The sequence below is a fragment of the Pristis pectinata genome, chromosome 7, assembly GCF_009764475.1.
Source record: "Pristis pectinata isolate sPriPec2 chromosome 7, sPriPec2.1.pri, whole genome shotgun sequence".
Lineage (NCBI taxonomy): Eukaryota > Metazoa > Chordata > Chondrichthyes > Rhinopristiformes > Pristidae > Pristis > Pristis pectinata.
Genome location: NC_067411.1, coordinates 81,013,175 through 81,030,703, shown reverse-complemented (window position 1 = coordinate 81,030,703; position 17,529 = coordinate 81,013,175). Strand labels below are relative to the sequence as shown.

The 17,529-nt window shown below is 40.6% G+C and overlaps 1 protein-coding gene and 1 non-coding gene across 2 annotated transcripts in view; one reads left to right on the top strand and one right to left on the bottom strand.

The window, feature by feature from the left end:
- LOC127572920 (uncharacterized) overlaps window positions 1–17,529 on the bottom strand; it is a 307,743-nt gene that overhangs the window by 262,711 nt on the left and 27,503 nt on the right. The gene's annotated exons all lie outside the window — the stretch shown is intronic.
- Window positions 15,697–15,799, top strand: LOC127572986 (U6 spliceosomal RNA). The gene has a single exon (XR_007956725.1). It is a non-coding gene; the product is annotated as a U6 spliceosomal RNA (small nuclear RNA).

The window sequence follows — 17,529 nt, the reverse complement described above, 5'->3', positions numbered from 1 at the left end:
GTATTTCAGCAAATACTGCTGACTCGGATGTCTTCCTGTTGCTACTTCTCCTCTTGACTGCTTCCTCTCTATCTTTATATTTTCATCTCTTTGGGTTGGAGGTCATGGCTTGTATGGTATGAAGTGGCGGGCATAGTGAGAACAGGAGTCACTTATGCTTATGCTCTGGGGTCTGGGAGGTGAATGTCGCTCTCTATTAAATCCCTATCATCGCCTCATCTCTCTCACTGTTACTTGCCTCCTCCCAAAATTTACAAGATCAGTGCAAGGTAGCTTAAACATCACAGGTCAGCCTAGGTACATGTTTCCACAATAATACACAGCTGTGGCCTCAAATCTTGACCCTAGCCTCCATGATGCCCCCTTCCCCTTGCAGAAAAGGTCCAATCCACTCAAATAAAAGAATTACTGCATTCCATATCCAGAAAAGGCTGCTTCTCCAACTTGAATTCCACCAGCAGGAAATATATCCACTCGGCTTGAAATTATTCAGGTGCATCAGTGCACTGGCCTCCATGAATATGTTAGTTCCTGACTGAGGGAAAGGAGCAAGAATTTGTAGCATCAGGAATCTTCCTGCCTCCCTCAATGTGCTTCAAGGTTCAACTTATTGCAAGGCACTGCAGACAAGACAGAAACAGAAGATACTCCAGCAATTATCTCTTCATATTTTCTGAAGTTTATAGAGCACAAAACAAAAGCTGCTGCCAGGATTTCATTGGCACATTCTCAATATCTCATGCAGGAATGTATAACTTTCTTTTATAAAAAACACACTCATATGAATTTTATCTCAACCAACCTTTTGAAAATTGTCTGAGTTTTTAAAAAATTTCTTGAATAAAATCTGCTGAGCTGTAAGTTGTAGCTGAAGGAGAATATAGTGTCAGTGGAGTTGTCAGAAAGATACTGGTGCATGCTGGAATTTCCATACACTGGCCATGACTTGGCCTCATTATCCAAATTCACATCACAGAATGACATTTCAGTGCAAAAATATTAAGTCCAAACCCAAACTCCCAGATGAACCTGAGACTTTCAGGTAACATTTTAATGAAGGCATCAAAAGACACAAGAGAGAATGTAATTGGTATTTTGTATTACTGTGAATTTTTCATTAATGTTTCAGTTACTGAGGTATAATTAGCAATGAAAAAAAATTAAAAAGACTTGAGAAAGTTATGAGTACAGAGACTAGATTGTGTAATAGCCAGATACCAATAAGTTGAAAGTTTATATAGTCATATCCAATTGCAAATTTGTACATAGGAATTTACAATGGAAAAGGAGGTAGAAAGTTTATACAGATTAATGCATGATATGGGAATATATGTATATCGAACTCTGCTTCTGAAATTCAGTTCTGCTAAAGAAAATCAAAACCAATTTCAGAAGCAATTTAGTGCACATAACAGAGGCTGAATTTTTAAAACAGATTAATAAAACACGAAAACAAGAAGTGGTACAAACAGGGATGGTAAGGAACCTAAGACTTAACATGTTATATATGGATAGGACAATCTACCTATTGATTATGACACACAACTCTGATGCTGGTGCAGGTAAGTATTTATCCCTGATACTTAACACTAAAGAATATTTAGAGTTTTTTTTATTCTCCAGGTAATAGCAAAATAAAGGAGGATGCTTTTGCTGTGCAGGATACAACAGATTCAGAGCGGATGAAAGAGCTGGGTTGACCCTCTAATGCAGAATAAAATCCAAAATCAAAAACCATTAATTTTGGAAATCTGAAATAAAACCATATATAGTAATATTGAAAATTTACATCATGGTTAAGACATCAGAAAGATGTGGATAATTGGAAGTTTCAAACGTTGGCCTTCACCACAAGATTGTTAGTTCACATGAAACGGAGGGGAAGTGAACTTCATATAGCACCACAACATTTGTTCACCTTCTCCTCAATCAGCATACTGTACATACACATATAACAATGGTCACAGGGCAGTGACTATCTTAGGACTCAGCTGCTAAAACCACCGTCCCAACAGATATCAGTTAACAGACCAGGAATCAATCCTAGAACTTTTGCAGCTCCATGTCAGAGCATGAAAAATATATTTTACAGCATACCTTTCTGTGTAATGGAAGTGGAATGGTTATGACTTTGAAATTGCAGAATGCAAGTATTTGTATTCAAATGCTTAAATGTCTTAAATTTTGATTCCTACCTTCTATTGTTAAAAGAAATGTTAACTAATCTCTATATTGTAGTCCATAATGGTATTATATGCAAACATATTAAGCAATTCCACCCTAATGTTTACCCAACATATTTTGAGGCCTTCAAATTTTTTAATGATTTATTTCCCTTACCAACATTTCACGATGCTGAGATATGAATTAATGACTCAGGCTGCACCTGTCTAATCTGCCTTCTTACTTGTTTTAATAGTACTATTTGCAGTTATGTAGACCATTTACAGATAAATAGTCAGAGACCATTTAACAAGTTGTGGAAAAAGATTAAAAAACAGACTTAAACTACTCAAGCAAAGCCAAAATGTAGGCTTGTTGGAAGACTGTAAAAAAAGTGCAAAAAAGTAAGAGTTTGAGCATTTTGGGGAGAGAGAGAGATCCAAGGAATGCCTCAAGTTATGGAAGCTCTTGTCACTGATGGTGACGTGAAGGATGGCAACAAGCAAGAATTGGAGGAATAAAGATTTTGGCAAGGATATGTGGCTGGGGAATATTGTAGAGGTGAAGAAGATAGGCTGTGGAAATGAGGGCTGGGGAGTTAAATTGAATACATTGATATATACAAGAATCTGCGTAATTGATTGAGGACAGGGATGACTGTGAGTGGAATTTAAACAATGAATGAATGTGGGCCTCCTTGACCTTGAGCCTGTTCATTCAAACAACCAGAAGAATATGTTGCAATTTTGGGATGGTGATAAAACTTAAAGGTAAACTGACATGGTTGAATTTTATATGTTATGTTGCTGTTCAATAACGTGTGTCTTTGTTTCACTGCATAATTAAGTGAGGAAAAGGAAAAAAGAATAATTAGAGAAGGGTATTAATTCTGAGATTAGAGAAATCTTCCAACTTCTGCTTCCAGTCCCTCTTGGGTGATGAAATTTGGATAAATTTTAAAATTTTTTGGATAAGTAACAGGCCAATAAATAGGTCACCAAGAACCCCATTCCAATAATTAAGTCTATTATTAATAATTAGTCTGATTGACAGAAGTGTGGATGTGGTTGTCATCTGGGGGAGAGGATAACACAGACAATGTCACAGCAGTGAACCATGTGGTCATGGTGATGGAGAGGACTTTTTGTGATAATCTCATTACTTTTAGTCAGAAGGTTGTGCCTAAGCTTCATTTTAGGTGGACACTCCAATGGAGTATTGAGGGAGTACTACACCATCAGAGGTGCCATCTTATGGAGGAGACATTAATTTAATGCTCTTCCTACCGTCACAGGTGGATGTAAATGATCCTTTGATATTCTTTTGCAAAAGGGTACGAGAGAATGCCTCAGTGTCTTGCCTGGTATTTAACCCTAAACCAGCAGTACTAAATTACTACAGTTGGCTATTTACCATATTGCAACTCATGGAACATCATGACCAAAGGGCCTGCACTGTGCTGTAATGTTCTATGGAAGCTTGCACATATTTACTCCTATGTTGCTTAGAACTGACAACCCTTCAAAAGTACTTCATTAGCATAAACCACTTTGGTGCATGCCAAGATTGAGGAAGGCATTGTATAAATGGAAGCATTTATTCTGTTTTTTTAGATCAGATGTTAGAAATTTTTGTTTAAATTTAGTTGCATCAAGTATCTTTTAGATACATGATTTCAAAAATAAATATTCAGAAAAAGTATGTACAAGAAGTGCAAAAATAGTGCATGGCTTTCTTTATATTCATAGTGTCATTCGATCTGTACATTCAGGGTGTTATCAGGACTTTCTATTCGTAATGTTAGCACATCTTATGTACAACACACTATTGCCATTCACGTGGCCCCTTTGGACAATACAAATTTCAAGTGTTTCAGAGGTTTTTACCCAGAGCTTAGGCCTCAATGTCTAGTGCAGGAGGACCTTAGACTGCAATCCTTGCCCACAAAGCCTTCAACCTTCAGTGCATCCCTCAGCGGGTACTCCTGCAGCCTGGAATATGCCAAGTGGCAGCATTCCCTTATGGATAACTCATTGTACTGGAAGACCAACAAGTTTCAGGCAGGAGTACTTCTTTCATCAAGTTGATGGTCTTCCAGCAGCAGTTGATGTTTGTCTTGGTACGTGTCCCTGGGGACAGCCTGCAGATCAGTGTCGTCTGTTACAAAGCTGCTCAGGATGAACCTTGACAAGGGCCCTTGCATCCTTTTTCAGACCTTCAATCCACAATCCACGAACAGGTAGGCGATCACCTCATCCTCATCACAGCCCTCCCGGGGGCATCGTGCATTAGGAGTGGGACTCTGACCACACAGGAAGGATCTGACAGGGAGGGACCCTCTCACCGCCAGCCAAGCGAGGTCATAGTACTTGTTGGTGAGTTTTGGCGATGAGGCATTCTGCCAAATGATCTTGACAGTCTACTCGGGAAACCATACTACATAATCCATTGTGTCCTTCTCCCACAGAGCCTGAAGGACGTCCCATGCTGACCACTGCCTGATGAACTTATGGTCAAAGGTGTTTTCCTGGAAGAACGTTTCCACGAAGGACAGGTGGTGTGGTAATGTCCCCCTGAGTGGAACATTGCATGGAGTGAGACTAGGCCCAACCCTTGCAACAACAGGGGTGGGCAGAACCTCAGCACTCAGTGACCCTCGCTGCTTGTGTAGTTCAGTTCTATCCACAGCTTGATGCAGCCACACACTAAAATGGCCATAACGATGAGGGCGATGCTGGGTACGTTTTTCGCACCATTTGCTGGGGACTGTGCATCACGACCCTTTAGACATGTTCCATCTTGAATCCCCAGCTGAAACGAAAGATGGCATGGGTGACTGCCATAGCAGAGCGGTGGGGTATGCCCAGGTTCTTGCCCGTAATCAAGAGGGAGCGCCGCTCCCACAGTCTCAATTTCTGTTTACCCTTGGCTGTCCACTCCAGATAAATTCTTGTTACATGCCTCACCTATTCCGAACCACCTTCAGTAGTTAGACTTCACAGAGAAGGGGATGGTGGACCAGTTGGGCCAGTTGCATGGCCTCGTTCCTCCTACAGTTGACTCTGGGCCCTAATGTCAGCTCGATCTGGTCGCAGATGCTGATCAATCTGCGGATTGACCTTGGATCCATGCAGAAGGCAGTGATGTCGTCCATGTACAGAGATGCTTTGATCTGAGTGCCCGGTATGGTCACCCCTCATGCCCATGTCCTTCCTAATGGGTTTGGCAAAAGGGTTCTGTGCAGCACAAAGACGAGGGAGAGCTGGGCAACCCTGCCTTACTCCAGACTTGATAGGGAAGCTATCTGTTTCCCACCCATTGATTTGGACTGCACTACTAATGTCTGTGTAGAACATTTGGATCCAGTTCCTGATTCCCTCCCCAAATCCTGTCCATCATGTGCATGTGTGATATCGCTTCTCCTGGTCCAAGCTGACCAGACATGTCCACTCCGCTCTTCCACCCGTAGGCGATGGTAGAAGGATTTTCTTAAAATAACTTCTACTTTAGGATTACACTTTTTAACCTTGAACCCTGATGATTCACTGACACAAACCCACACTATAGTAGTAGGGTGTTAATATGCCTGAAGAATGCATGATATATTTAGATAATCAATGAGTCACTGCTGGGAATGTAAAGCAATCGCTTGGTGGTAACTAGGTTTTGTTTTAATCATTGGCTTCAAGTGGGAGTTAGTCTGTCTACAAGACAATGAACAAGCATATTTCCACTAAGCACAGCCAAGTCATATCTCTTTATATTCTATATAATTAAAGCATTCCTTGAAATTGGATTGAGTCCTTAAAAGGGTACCTAGGGCCCAATATAGCATCCAAAGTGTGTATGCTTATTCTACGCTGGAAAATTCCACCACCATTTAGTTAATGATCTTCCATTGATGTTCAGGACTTGTGCCTGAAATGTATTGCTGGAGGAAGTGGTAGAGGTGGGTACAATTACAACTTTTAAAAGACATTTCGACAAGAACATGGACAGGAAAGATTTAGAGGATATGGACCAAACGCAGGCAAATGGAACTAGCTCAGGTTGGCAACTTGGTCAGCATGAACAGCTTGGGCCAAAGGGTGTATAACTCCTTGACTATCATTCTATGACTTATATTGTCCCCTGTTATATGCAACAAAGTCCACATTCCTCCCTCAACGAGCACCAGCAAAAAGAGTTAGTCAAATAATTTCTTTCTTTCCAAATTATTGCTACAAGTTTGAATTCTCTCTGTGCATACTAATCTTGCTGCTTAAATAAATGGTCAAGGGATTTTAAATTGGGAGTCTCCAAATTGTCAGCCCACTGCTCAGAAGCATGAAGTCAGAAAACTGTTGTATAATGCAAAGTATTTGTAAATATATTATGTGTGAATAAATCAGCTCATCATAGATCAATGAAGTTACTCATCAGGCCAATCAACCCTACCAAAAGTTAAATTGGATAATATTGGAACTTTCCCGTGGCCTGCTTGATCTAGTCTGTGTAATCCAACAACATCATTGCTAATTATCACAATTTCAGTGCCCCAACCAGCATTTACTGTAGTTCAAGTTCAAGTTTATTAATGTTTGCTTTATCACTTCAGTAGTTAATCCAGCTTTGTGAATGGCTAACACCAGTTGAAACTACCTTGAATGACTTGATATGAGAGAGAAACTGCACCATGGTTTTCAGACACTACATTGGACAGCTTGGCGGGAGAGGTGGAATGAAGAAGAAATGGGGAGGTGGTCAGAGAGGCTGCATTCAATGTCAAGGCCCAGCCTGGCACAGGATTTTTGCATAGCACTCAGCCTTCATCTTTTCCAGTGTTGGAAATGTGTCCTTTTGCTTTTGCACACACGCTGCAGCTATCATAAAGTATCGGATAGGCACAGCTTCCAATACTGCACAAACAGCAGCCATGAAGTGGCTGTATAGTACAGTTGGTGCTCAGACTGCCACAGGCTCATGGCTATGAATTACTGTGTGCAAAAGGACTCAGGAAGTCAAAAACAAACACCTTCTCAAATTGAAGAGGAACTGTGGCTATGTGGAGTATGCAGCTGCTGTCTTTTCTTGGGAAGACAATATGCATCGTCCCACCCCTCCCAGTGCCCTTGCTCCTGCCTGTCAGCCCACCAACCTAGCCACTGAAACATATCGAGAATGGTGCGGCCAGCACCCTGGGTCCCAGGTACACAACCACAAGAAGTGTGGTTCTACAGGCCCTCCGCTGAAAGTCAGTAAAGTCAGTAGCCTCCCACCAGCATCTGGCATAGCACTGCAAAGGAACAGTACATTTCCAAAACAGGCAGTAAAAGTCCATGAAGATGATTAATTAACTTTTCTACAGAACATGACATACTTCATTCAGAAATTTGGATGGGAATGTTTTTCTTGTGGTAACTTACTGAATGGTTTGGGGTTGTGGTTACTTGAATTGCATTCAGATGAGTTATTCCTCTGAGGAGAAGGGGGTTTATCAGCTTCCCTCCTCCCTTCCTCCTCTTTCTATTCTTCAGCTGCTCACCAGAGTTTGCGTCAGAACAGGCCAGGCACTAGCAGTGTTGTTAATATGCTTTTACCCATGCTTTTGCTCCTTATATCCTTACAGTTTTATGATTGTGCATCAGAGCCATTGGCCATGTCATTAGCACCATTAGTCCATTACGCCCCTTGGAACCATTCTGCTTGTTGTGGTGGCTCTCCTGCAGCCTGCACAGTGGACTGCTACAGTGATATTTACCAATACTGGTTTTTGTCACTTTCTCCCATTAGTATATTCAGTAACTGCCCCAGAAACATTTCGCTAATGTGGTTCTCCATGACTTAGCACTTTGCAAACCTGTCCATTTTTCCAACTGATGTCACTTTTGCACTGATTGGAACATCTGGGCTTGGAGTGTCCATGCATAATTTAGTTGTGAAGAAAATTACACATCCTTGTCTCATGTTCAAGCATGCATGTATCTCAATGGGATTCAATAAATAAAGTGGTAAGAATCTCAGCTATAAGGAGAGTTAAACAAACCTAGGCAATTAGACATATTGAATTGACATCCCTTTCATGAATTGTCTTGTTGAGGGAAGGTCAAAGGGAGACTCAATAGGAATGTTCATAATTATATTAACAGAGCAAATCAGGAAATTTTTTACAGTGGCAGTAAAGTTGGTAATCAGAGAACACGGATTTGTGACTGGCAAAAGAACCAGAGGCAATATGAGGGGAAAAAATGTCATGGATTTTTAATGATCTGGCTAAAAAGTATGAAAGCAGATTCCAGACAAACTTTCGGAGGTAATTAGATAAGTACTTGAAGTGGAAACTTTGCAGGACGAAAAGGAAAGAGCAAGGGAGTGGAACTAAATGGATCGCTCTACAAAAGACCAAACACAAACTGGGTGGGATAAATGGCCCCCTTTAAAGCTCCATCAAACCAATATTCTAGTCCAGAAGTACTGAGGCCAACAGTAGTGTCCCAACTCCTCCTCAGGTTAAGATGAACACAAACCCCACATGAACTACACCAAAACAGATGATGAACATAAGAAATTGTCAAACTTTAAACAACCCCTAACTTGTCGTTTTCTTCCTTTGTCTTTAAGACAATAAGTGCCTTGCAGTTAACGTATGACTATTTGCTGTTAGCTTGCCTTCCCTGCATATGCAATGTGATGTTTTCAGTAAAATGTCAAAATGTTTCCACACTCCATGTTTCACGATTCTTGTGTCAGAAGTTGGAATGAAATGATTGGCAGGTAGTTGCTTGAAATATAAATAAGTAAATAGTGTTGTGTGCATCCAATCTGGTAGGATTCCTTCCATGTTGCTCTAGTAGCTATGCAACTGAGACTCCTGCTGCCTTGGCAATTAGAGGTGGAGTTATCCATCCGCGACATCTACTTGTCTGGTCTGCTGTGGTTTTCCCCACAGAGGATTTGTACAAGCCTAATTACAATATAAGTCTGATCAATTCAGATAGCATCATTCATTTCGTCGACATACGAGACATTTATTCCTTAAAATATAAGTGATCTGAGTGTGTCATGACTATAAATGATGAAAAAATGAATATTGCTTATGGACAAAATGTTGTTTAGTATAGTCTTCCATGTTATTGTAGCACACATGGAAATGTGCAAAACATGCATCACAATTTTCCTGAATTCTTAGCAATGATGGCAAGTAACAAATGGAGATAAAGTGATCTCTACATCACCTATCATATCACTCTCAGCCGTATAAAAACAACAATATACTGTATTTTTAAATAAGAAGATGCCCATGCTCAGCTCTCTCAATGAAGATGATGGAATTTCAAAGAGCCTCAATTCAAAAATACATTTTATTTTGACTAATTGGTAAACCTCATTTTGCTGTCACAAATCAAGAAATTGCAGGTGCCAGAAATCAAAATAAAAACAGAAAATTCTGGAAGTGCTCAGCAGGCCAGTCAGCATGTGTAGAGAGAGAAAAACAGAGCAAATGTTTCAAGCTGATGACCCTTCACCTTTTCCTTCACTCACTTCCTTCAATTCAAAGTTGTGACTATGGGATCCCACATGAATCTGAACCAAGCCTGTCTCGTTGTTGGCTATGTGAGGTAATCGTTATTCAGCACCCCTCCCCCCATCACCTCTTCTTCCCCTACACTGATGGCTTGTATTGAGCCTACTTGCTGCTCTCGTGCAAGCTCAAAACATTCATCACCAATGCTACTAATTTCCAGCCAGCTCTTACATTCTTCCCTGATTCTTCCCTTCCCTTTCTCACTTTCTCTATCTCTATCACAGAGAATAGGTTATTGGTCAACATCCATTTCACGCCCACAGACTCCTATAGCTATCTGGACTACACCTTGCTCCCTATAAGATTCCATTCTCCCAGATTCTCCATTCTTTTGCATCTGTTTTAATGATGACAATTTCTGCGTCAGACTTGCCAAAATGTCTTCTTTTTCATTCAGCGGTGGCTCCCCTTAGGTTGATAGGGGTCTCAACAATGTATCTTCTAGTTCCTACAATTCTGTCTTCTCCACCCAGAACAAGGATAAGATTCCCTTTGTTCTCACAGTTTCCTTTACTATTCTCCCATCACAGACTCTTCAGCCCATTGGACCTGCACTCACCATCAGGGACCATCTAGACCAATCCCATTATGGTTCTCACATCTCCATCACATCCCCCCTCCAAGTTCTCCTACCACCCACCCACACAAGGGGAACTTATCAGTGTCCAATCAACCTATCATACAGCACACCCTTGGCATGGCGAGGAAACTGGAGCACCCAGGTAAAACCCATACAGTTACATGAAAACTCCACGTAGACCGCACCCAAGGTCAGGACCAAACCCAGATCTCCAGAGGTGTGACGCAGCAGTGCTAACACCCCTCCTCGTATCCTCTGCATATTTCCACCAACTTCAATGTGATGTCAGTCATGGACACCCCTTCCCCTCCCCACCCCTTTCAGGATTCTGAACAGGCCACACCCCCTGCATCTCCAAATACACCCAATTCCCTTCTCATGGCAAATTACTATGCAAACGCAGGAGATGGAAAACATGTTCTTTTACCTCTTCCTTTCCCATCATCCAAGGATGCAAACATTCCCTCCAGGTGAAGCAGCAATTCACTTGTATATTTTCCAGTTTAGTGTACTGCATCGCCGCTCATGATATCTGTCTTCTCTACACTAAGGTAACCAAGAGCTGATTTGCTGACTGCTTTGCAGAACATCCCCGTTCAGTTTGCAAAGTGACACTGAGCTTCAGTTGCCTATCACCTTTGGCTTTTTTACACTGTTCCAACCAAGCCCAACATACACTCAAGGAACAGCATCTAATGTTCCAAATGGTCATATTACAGCCCTCAGGACTCAAAAATAAATTCAACAATTATGGATATCCAGCCTTCCCAATTGAAAGGTCAGCAGATTGTAACCTTTACTTTGCTTTTTTCTATCGACAGGTGCTGCTTGACCTACAATTTCCCACAATTTCTGATTTAACCACATTTCCTGCATTATTATTTTCTTTCTTTCTTTTTGCTTTCATTCTCTTCCCTGTTTTCATTCATTCCCTCCACTTACATCTCCTTCAGACAGATCATCTGTGATTAATAAGCCTTTAACGCTCCCTCTCAGCAGTCACTGCCTCTTCTTCTGTTATTCAGTCTCTCTTGGTCTTCCAACTATCACAAACATTCTGTTTGTTCTCTCCTTCCCTTCCCTTCTTCACTGCTTAAAACAGGATTGATTTCTAACTTTTCTCAATTCTGACGAAAGGTCATCAACCTGAAACATTGATTCTGTTTCTCTCAACAGCCTGACCTGCTGAGTATTCCCAGCATTTTCTGTTTTTATCTTATTTTACAGTTTTGTTTTCAAATGCTGCTCAAACAAGAAAATCAGAATCGATTCTTATTTATTAATAACGTTATTTTGCATTATGCTGCACCTATACAAAATTAATCTCCCGGCTATACAACATCCAATGTTTGGCTATCACTTTTGAAGAAAACACAAAATGACAGAACCCCCTGATTTTTCAGAACCTCTGACAATAAATATTTGGGACATTAAAGATTATGGCTATTTTAATCAACTGTTTTCAATTACTGACTTCCTACAGTAGATATATTAATGATCTTAATTAGTCAACGTTTGCAAATACCACATGCTAATGAATGGGTTAAGTAGATAAAATGACCAAGAAGAGTGAAGATATAAGACTTCCGTGTGATTGGTAATAAGCTGTAACTATAGGAAAGGCTCACACACTGAGACATGAATGTAAGAAAACCTTATTGAAAATGTTACACACGAAAACAATGAAGGATTAAAACATCAGGATACCAGTTCAGAAAAGCCACATGGGAGCACAGGGAGGAATTAAGGTCAAGGCAAGGGCACAAAGCTTAAATTGGAAAAGTCAAGGGAGATCTCTGGGGTCAGAGATATGACGGAGTAAGACTGAAAGAGGAGTTAATGGCCAAACAATTTCTTTCTGTCTTTACCAATACGCATATCTCTAGCTTGAATCAACTTCTTACTTGGGTTAACTGGGAATTAATAGCTTTGAAACACTGTCTAATAGAACAGATCTATAGATGAAATAAGAATTTGTAGAATGCCAAACCTAGGTTCTGTCAGAGTTATTATTCTATGTGTAGTTGCAAATGAAGTCTAGGCTAAATTCAAAGATTTTCCTTTGAAATTCAATATTTGGCTGAAAACATGCAAGACCACCAGATCAACTTGAAGAGAATAAGCTTTGTGATAATGTCAATTAGGACATGTAAATATAAACCAGAACTATAAACCTCTGAAAACTGATTACCCTATTCTGTCCAAAGCAACCAATCTGATTGTCTTTTCATTTGAGAGAAACAAACAAAACATGTCTAGGAAAACATGTTCATATGCACACCGAATACATTTACACAAAATGTATTCCACACAGTGTTACTCTGTTGATTGCCTTCAGTATGAACAGGACAGATCCATTCAACTTGCACTGGCAGATTAGAGCACTCAGCTTCAATTATAGTGTTGAAGCTCAGTATAAATAAGATATTAAAAGAGATGTGTATACTCGGCACGAAACATGGACTACACTTGTGTCATCTTCTTTAAGGATGTAAAGAAAAACATAGATCATGACAAAACACCTCAGAAAGGATTCATTATAAATCAATTCAAAGCAATCATATTTGTATTGAAGTAAAACTAGTTTTAGCACGAGTAAACATGCTTGAAACTTCCACTGTGCAAAGAGCCATGACAGCTAACAGTAGAATACATGTTCAGTTGCAATTCCATAAACTCTCAAATAATCTCCAGTGAGAAGAGGTATGTTTGCCTTGCATTAACTTCTGGCTGTGGAATTAGCCTCAACCTATTTTCCATGCCCTGAGAAACAGATGTTGGCTGCATTTTGCTGTGTACTTCAATACCCGTTGTCAAGGGAAAGGAAAAAAATTTGGTTTGAGACAATTAACATTTTGCCGTCTAAGCTTATTCTGCTGGTGCCCAGGGTTTTTAATATGCACAAGAGTTGCTGGTGCTGTACTTAGGACCCTAATGGATACTTGTAAAATAATGAACTATGCATATAAACAAAAGTAATTCTGTGTCCGATTCAGTCAACGTGTAGTCTGACCTGGTGCTGACAGCATAATTCTTTCGTGCATTTTTAAAATTTGAGCTGCAAGAATTGATTTTTCAATACCATTGTCACATAAACTAGTATTTCACAGTAAACCCTGACAATTGCATTCTAGGAAATAAGAAAAACATAAAAGGGGAAAAAATATAATTGAAGAATGGAAAACAAGTACTACTTGATTATCTGGGAATTCAGGAGGATAGAACACTATAGGTAATGGTGGTCCATAATTCAAAAATGTGTTTTTAATAATAAAAATCCTTTGCTGTAGCATATCATACATCTGGAAAAGCGGAAGTAAAACATGGATATTTTTAAATTTAAATTAGCCAGCAACATATATTGTATTAATTGTATTGTTATGCTTCTGAAACAAAATAATGATTTTTTTTATATTACATCATTAAAATAGAAACAATGTTGTCGCTGTTTATCTTTGTTGTGTTTCTGGAAATCAATACCAATTTTGTTTCTGTGCATTATACTTTCATGTACTGTACACATATCTCACTGTTCCTAGCAATTGGCAGGAGCAGTAATTGCATAAGCCAAGTAAATGAAGCTTTGATAATGAGGTGCACATCACTAGAATTATTATGCTCCTCCCTGAATGATTAATTACACGTAAATTGGTCTTCCTGCATATGATAAATTTATAACTACACATCCAAAATAACTTAAGTATCCAGAGCAAGTTAAGATCTTATGTTTGTCTCTTTTTTTTTCTTGGATGTGCTGGACAAACTACATTGTTCTAGTTTCAGAAGTATTATGCCAAGAGCAAAAAACAGGAAATGGTTGAAGTGACTATAGCATTGCAACTGTATAGAGGACTAGGCAATGCTCTTTAATTCTTTCCTCCAAGACATTCTTCAGTTGGAAACTCCACCAGACCTCAAGGGAAAGAAAGAGCTCTACAGGTGCCTGAATGCTGAGGTCTAATAGAAAACCTAGGACCTAAAGAACTGATGATAAGTGGAAAGGACAAATCAAATCCAGCAGCTCACTAACAACAACATGCCCAGATTCATCAGCGCACTCAAGACCTTCAATGATCCAAATATTCAAGGGTTCATCCCACTGAGAGCCAAGAATAGAGCGGAGCTTATTAAGAACAGAAAGGCTGTTGGTGCCCTCTGGAAATGCCCTTAAGAAAAATTCCTCAACTGAGATTTCATCTTTGATGAAAGTGTCCTTGGTGATCTCATGGTGAATATCCAGTCCAGTCTTAACAGCACCTGGGAACAAGAAGTTTAAAAAGCCATGGGCAAGTGAATCTCAACTAAGTCTTGGGACCAGACAGTATCCCTGCCTTAGTTCTAAAACTTAGTAGAGAGAAACCTCAGACATACACTCATCGTCCATATCTTGGAAGAGAAGGATATCTCAGAGTACCTCAAGGATGCCATAATATTGACCATCCTCAAAAAAAGTGATAGATCTGATTTGTGATAACCACAGAGGCGTCTCCCTGATATCTGCCACAGGAAAGATCTTTGCAAGGGGAGTTATTCTCAATGGCCTCCTTCTACTTACAGATGAACTGCTGCCTGAATAGTTGTGTTCATTCTGTCCATCTAGAAGCAGAGTGGGCATGATCTTCACTGTGGGCAAGTCCAAGAGGAATGCTGGAAGCAGCACTGACAGAATCCTTTTTGACCTCATATCAGCCTTTAACTCCATCACTCAAGAGGGATAAGGGAGCATTCTTCTCAAATTTGGCTGGCCACATAAATTTGTCTCCATCTTATGTCTGCTGCATAATGGCATTCAAGCCATGATTTTAACCAATTGACTGACAACATTCCCAATCTCACTGTAGACTGGTGAAACAAGGCTCAAAGCTGAATCATCATCCCAACACCTTTCTCATTCTTTCTCACCACAATACAATACCTCATGTCCAACAAGCTTCCAGCAGAGGAGCAGCTAATTATTAAGGCAACTGGGCAACTGTTCAGGCCACATTGTTTCCACTCCATAAACAAGGCTAGTCCTACCTTAGTCATGAAACTGCAATACACAGACAACTTCTCACAGGATAAGAAAATGACCATCACCAGCATCCCCCTGGCCAATGTCCCCAGCAATGAATCTGTAGTCATGTTCAGCCAGCCTTGATTGGCAGGGCATATCATTTACATGTGTGAATCAATGACCTTTTCCTGCCTCTCTTTGTTTGCATGCTCACAGCTACCAGGGCAAGTAAATATAAAGAATGAAAATGCTGCTACAGATTTTAAGACCAGCTATGATTATGCCTTAGCGAGTAAAAGATGAATATTATGCAACAACTGAGCGGAAAAAGCTCAAGCTCTCACTGATTTCCAAATAAATAACCCCAACTACAACAAAACCCAGCCTTCCAGTGTTCATTTCAGCAGCATACATTAAAATGGGAATGACACAGAGAAGATAAGCAAGATCCCTGCTCAAGGATGATATGTAAATTAATGAAGTGTTCTATATTTTTAGTCAAGGTGAAACAAAATTTGTAAATGTGGAAGCAGCGCGATCTCTCTCTAAGGCAGGAAAGATGCCCGTTATCAGGTCAAGGTGTTGCTGTATGTAGCGCAGGTGTGGCCTCTACCCTGCTCCCTGTGCATGGCAGCTTACCCAAGCCATCTTCCATTTCATCTGGATATCCAAAATAGATACATGTACAGATCTTCATGGAAAGAAGGGAAAAACATTCCCAATGTAGCCCTGATCCTGATAGCAATCTTCATGACTGGCTGCATCAAGATGTTCGTGGAGCAAGGGTACACAAATACTAAAGGTCGCTATGTGCTGAGGGTCTACCAATCCCAAGTGTTGTGAAGGATGAACCAGGCCTCATTGTCATGGAATGTTCCATTCTATTGGACCATGCGACTGCATCTGTCCCTCATTGAAAAGTTTCTGCAGAGAAACACCATTGACCATGTCAATCAGATAGGAGTCTACATGGAATGTCCTGGAGGTTCTGTGGGAGAAGGAATTAGTGGATCTCAAACAAACATTAAGACTTTGCTCTGCTGGTGGTGAGAGGTGCCCACACTATCAGATCCTTCATTTATGGCAGAGTCTCACTCCCACTGCACACTACCCTCAAGCTGGCTTTGGTGTGGATGAGGTGGCCATCTTCTCAGACTGTGTGTTTGCCAGGATTATCTGGAAAGGCGTGCAGTGGTCTTTGTTGGCTCTCATCCCTTGCAGCTGCTTAGCACAGAACTCTCTGCTCTACACGCTGCTCCTAACTCGGAGAAAGACACATTTTGGTCTGCCTGAAACTTATTAGTGTTCCAGTGCAAGGAGGTATCCGTAAGTGAATGCTACCAGCTGGCACATTCTAAGGTGCCAGCAGGAGTACATGCTGAGGGACACACTGAAGCTTGAAGATGGACTCTTTGGGAATGAAATATTAGTGATACTGACATATTGTAAGTGAATGCATTGAATTGCTTGGCACAGTGAATGAAAATAATGACATATCCTTATTGTACTACTATATATTTTATGAATAAAATACATTTTTGGGAAAAAAAAGTCTGGAATTCTTTGTGAATGTTCATAGGCTATTTCTGAAGGAGAAGTTAAACAGTAGGAGCAATCATCATTTTTAAAATCATTTCTATGTGCTTTTTTATTGAAAATATATATCTAAACAATGACACATATTTCTCTCAGTGTGTACTCTCAGTGAAATAATTTTCTTTAAAGCTTTGTAACAGGGAAAATGTACTCCTTTAATTTTTATTCTAAATAGAGAAAAAGTGCACAGCCAGCTTTAGGTCTGGAATAAAGGAAATTTGTTTCCTCTCCCCCCACCCCTAATCAGTTCCCTTATTTTTTTGATCTTGAGCATGTGGTATGTTTCTTTCTGGTGTAGCGGTTGCTACCGCGGAATAAAACAAGACTCTACTCGGAGGATTGCCGATCAGAACTGGTTTATTTTCCCGCCTTGTGCGGGCCCTTTAAGGGAGAAAAACTCCCGCCCAAAAAAAACCGGCAATGACGTAAGTCCTACGTCATCAGGACTTTCCCGCGCGCGGGTTCTCCCCGTCGCTCGGAAAGATGAGGCCCGCCGCCATCTTGGGCCTCGTCGCTCCGACGCCGCGTGACCCGACTGCCGAGCCGGTTCGCCCGACTAGACGGTGAGTCGCCACACAACCCCCCCCAGAACCGGCGAGACAGTCCCCAAGGTCCGTGGGCTGTGCCAGC